This window comes from Cucumis melo, unplaced genomic scaffold (assembly GCF_025177605.1).
Source record: "Cucumis melo cultivar AY unplaced genomic scaffold, USDA_Cmelo_AY_1.0 utg001882l, whole genome shotgun sequence".
Taxonomy (NCBI): Eukaryota; Viridiplantae; Streptophyta; class Magnoliopsida; order Cucurbitales; family Cucurbitaceae; genus Cucumis; species Cucumis melo.
The window spans coordinates 22,501-27,500 of NW_026124829.1; the positions used below are offsets into that span (position 1 = coordinate 22,501).

General features: G+C 30.3%; 2 non-coding genes across 2 annotated transcripts; one reads left to right on the plus strand and one right to left on the minus strand.

Moving 5' to 3' along the window:
• Positions 1-282: 282 nt before the first annotated feature.
• Positions 283-356, plus strand: TRNAD-GUC (transfer RNA aspartic acid (anticodon GUC)). The gene has a single exon. It is a non-coding gene; the product is annotated as a tRNA-Asp (tRNA).
• Positions 357-3,439: 3,083 nt separating this feature from the next.
• On the minus strand, positions 3,440-3,511 carry TRNAC-GCA (transfer RNA cysteine (anticodon GCA)). Its single transcript has one exon. It is a non-coding gene; the product is annotated as a tRNA-Cys (tRNA).
• Between the last annotated feature and the right edge of the window lie 1,489 nt (positions 3,512-5,000).

Sequence of the window (5,000 nt, forward strand, 5' to 3'; positions counted from 1 at the left end):
TTTGTCCTTCTACAGAAATACTTGACTTGATATGAAAGAATAAAAAAAAAAACTCTTTTTTTATTCATTGACAGATTGATAATCAATCAATTTTACAATAACGAAAAAATAAATATTAATCCATGCTTCTCACACTAAAGTCCATGTCTCCGCGCATATCAATCTATTACTTTATTACTCGCGTCTCTGTCTGGTAGAATATGACAATTCGAATCAAAAATCTACATAGAAAGGTTTGAAGGAAATTAAATCAACAACATATGTTGTACACTTTATTTCCCTGGGATTGTAGTTCAATTGGTCAGAGCACCGCCCTGTCAAGGCGGAAGCTGCGGGTTCGAGTCCCGTCAGTCCCGATGGATCCAAATCCAATAAAAAAAAAATACATCAATTAATCTCTTCCTTTCCTGTGAAAGAGAGAACAAATAACATAACTGAATTTTATTCCAAACGGGATCTCTCTTATTTTTTTTCCACATTTTTCAACAAAAAAATATGGGAATTTTGATTTCTTCAACGAGTACTAATTGATGGGAGAAAGACATATGTGCCATATGTGAATTACCACAATTATTGGTAGCATCATATTCAGGATTCGAAGGCGTACTGGGTCTAGTTGATTACGCCCGATTTTTCTAATGAAATAGAGTACTATACGTTTCCGGAAAGCACATACATAAAGGGAATTTGGACGATACAAAATAAAGTTTACATAGTAAACTTTGATCTAATTTTTCGTCTGAAAGCAAAATATATCCGTTCTGGCTCCGATTTTTTGTAACCTCAATTAGTAAATTCAATTACTAATTTGAATTTGAAATAATCTATCTTATTAAAATTTAACACTTAACTTTTGATATATACGTCCCACTACTAATTCAAGGAAAGAGGATATTAATACAAACAAGGATCCCATCTATCTCTCTTAGTGAGGTAATTAAGAATTTTTGAAAGTTTAAGTTTCGTTTTTATTTCTTTTTTTTAAGAAGATTTTATAAGTACAAAAAAAGGAAGGAGTTTAGTTCGAACCTACCTCCTTTTCCTTTTTTGAATTTCGCTGCTATTCTTTGCTTGAGTTTGTTTATAAACAATGTAAGGGTAAAGGTAGTCTGATGAGACTTCATCAGATGATTGCATTGAATAAGAGGGCAGTAGATTATAGAAAAGAAAGAATGCAAAAAATTATAAATAAAAAAAAGTAACGAAATTCTTGATTGCATCAGGAATCCCATTTTGTTTAAATTCGGTATGGATAAAAGATCTTCCTATGTTATACTATTCAATTCTCGACGATGAATCGATTTGATAGCTCCGATATTGTTATTCATGATATTTTAATACGATTCGATATCATCGAGATGCAACGCACGCATCCCCTTGAATTTACAAGCGAAACATTTATCATCTCTATGGGATTAAATCCCGAGTTATTGCGAATAAAAAATGAAACGATGATATTATGGAAGTAAATATTCTCGCATTTATTGCTACTGCACTGTTCATTCTAGTTCCGACCGCCTTTTTACTTATAATATACGTAAAAACAATCAGTCAAAGTGATTAATTTGAATTAACCTTGACGTTTTAGTTCTTATCAATGATTGAAGATAAGAAAAATGAAAAGCATTAAAATTTCGCGTCTTAAATGAAATTGGCGGACTAGAATTATCAGTATTCTACGAGAGAAGTATTCGATAAGATCCGATAGTATGGTAGAAAGAAATATATGAATCCTTCTACCATACTATCTATTATTGTTATTGAAGTGTATAAATATAAAATTGTACTCTATAAAAATAGAGGTTGAATATCGATCAATTTGAATATAGATGAATATACAATATATATCTTTCTATTTATATATAGATATCATATCAATTACATATATGTAATATTAATCTAATATACATAGTGGCCCAATTCTATTTCTTTGCTTCATAATTCATGTTGATTAGAATGAATCTGAAATCAAATAATCGAAAGGCCACTAATTTTTTTTTAGCATTCGAAAGAAGTAATTGATTGAGCAGTTGACAGATGATCCAGGAGTTCGGTTCCATGGGAACTTTTTATCTTCGGATTTCGAAAAGAATTAGCAAACCCCATTTTTATTTAACGTTTGAAGCATGATATGAAATGAGTTCCCTAAAACAAGAAAAAATCCTATTTTGAAAATAACTAAAATACTAATAATAATAAATAAAAGAAGTGGTAAGCACGTAATATGTGGGTGGCTACCCCGAGGTACTATCTTATTATGAGGTAGTATATTATTATGCGTAGTATCTCATTGGACAACCACTATGTCTATGTTCTTTCGTGTTGAAAGTATGGATCCACTTAAAAACTTATAATCCGAACTCTTTTTTTTTTTTACTTTTCAAAATAAAAGAAAAAAAGTTTTGCAGAACGATCTATAAAATAAACCAAAAACAATACAGTTTTATTTTTCAATTAGTAGTACTTCTAGAGTCCACTTCTTCCCCATACTACGAGGGAAAGAGAAAATGTAAAGACTACCATTAAAGCAGCCCAAGCGAGACTTACCATATCCATGTGAATTATGTCCCCTATCTCTATGAATATAAAAGAATTATTCCATTATTGCTCACTAATAATTATTATTCACTAATAATAGTGGAATCACTAGCGCATAGTCAAAAAGAGATTCGGGCACAACACCATTGATGAAACAATACAAAAAATCGAATTATCCCAAGTTATTATATGATTTCTAGTATAATCGAAAAAATTCAGTACAAATAAATAAAAGAGGCAGAAAAACTCTTGGAAGTATCAAAAGAATGTTAGTAACATGTAGGAATAATAAGACCTAGTCTTTCTTTTGTTGTCCTGCATTTCATTACATTAAGTAAAAAGTCTCAAAATAGAGAATCAAGATAGTATCTATCACATAACCCTACTATTATTCCTTTCTCATTTGATCTAATCTTTACTGTCCCCCCGATTGTTTCATAGAGACAATCGGAAGATGGGATGGCCTATTACATGCGTGGTTAGAGCTTATCGAAAAGAAATAAGTTCTTTTTTTAAGATTAAAATAAAAAAAAAAGCCAATTATTCATTCAATATAATATTGATTGAATGCTCGAGTACTCAGATACTTTCATGAGTCCGTATATCAAGTATCTTCCTCCTTTCCGTAAGGAAAAATGAAATTATATTCCCTAATTCAAGACCCAATGAGTAGACACTACATTAGTAGTCGAAGGGCTATCATCTCAAGATTTAACGATTATTTTTCATTACTCTACTAAATTCTGGAAACGAAACCTATACGCAAGGATTTATAACATTTTAGAGAACCCCAACGATGCTTAGAATCAAGCAAATCTAAAGATGCTTTTCTTCTAAAAAAAATGATAAAGTTATATCAGCAAAACAGAAGAGGGTATTTTGATTCTTTTGTTTGTTGCTGAGGCGACACCCGGATTTGAACTGGGGAAAAAGGGATTTGCAGTCCCCCGCCTTACCGCTCGGCCATGCCGCCAAAACGATACAAAATATTGGATTGGCTCTATCTCTTAGATAGATAGTATCTTACAACACACAATATCTAAAACGAAAAACCGCAAAACTTTGCTTTTTCTATTGAAAAAAAAATGTGGATTTTCATTCACAAAAGCAAAAAATCAGGACAAATGGGAACCGTTAACTTTAACTATTGACTGTGAATTCATAAATGATTCTTGGATTGAAATTGCAAATTCGGTTTCCCTAATGATATAAGAAAACAATCCAAAAAATGGATACCTTACCTAAATAAATAAAAATTGATAGATAACTAATCATTACTAATCCATCCGTATTGATTCGTTTCCATAACCATAAAAAAATCCTTATTAATGACAATTTTAATAGCGATTATGAGTATATGTAAACCCCAGAACATAAACGATTACTATTATCTAAATCTAATATCTTATATATATATAAGATGTTTATAGGAAATGTTCGGAATTCTGTTTTTAGAATTTTTTTTTCATTATCATTAAATAGAAAATATAAATTTTTGATAGAGTACGACATGTGATGTTCCCCATAGAACTGTAATAAAGGAGGCGATATATATAACTAACTATATATATATATCTGCACATGTTTATTAATAAATACAAGTCCTTATACATACTTCAATCGCATTCTACGAATTCTACTAAAAAAAATATAGGTATAGGTAAAATATCTCTCTTCTATGCGAATTTTTTTTAACAGTGAAATCTACGAAAAAGTTCCATGTTGTTAAATAAAAAAAATTCTATATTGTTTCTTCAGATCAAATCCCGAATCTATTTATAGTACCCAATCCGATTGGAATATCATAATAATGGTAGAAATTGACTCACTTTTGTTTTGATATAGATATTTTATACAAAACTCCATAATTCTAAATAGAATTTACCAATTCATTTGTAGTTGTTGCAAATTCCAATTTAATTTGAGTATCAAAGTCTCTTTATTCCTACGTTCATATGTATTTCATGCATTACATCTATTACACCTATGAAGTTAGGTAAAATTTCATGTGATTCAGTAAACATAATATAAATTCCATCATTGCTAGATCGATCCATTTTAAGCAAATAATGGGATTTTTTTTATAAATGGGAAATAAATAAAATGCTTGGGGGTGGAAATGAGAGAATGTCTACAATACCTGCGTTTAATCAGATACAATTTGAAGGGTTTTGTAGGTTCATTGATCATGGCTTAACAGAAGAACTTTCTAAGTTTCCAAAAATTGAAGATACAGATCAAGAAATTGAATTTCAATTATTTGTGGAAACATATAAATTGGTAGAACCATTGATAAAAGAAAGAGATGCTGTATATGAATCACTCACATATTCTTCTGAATTATACGTATCCGCAGGATTAATTTGGAAAACCCGTAGGGATATGCAAGAACAAACAATTTTGATTGGAAACATTCCTCTAATGAATTCCCTGGGAACTTCTATAGTAAATGGACTATACAG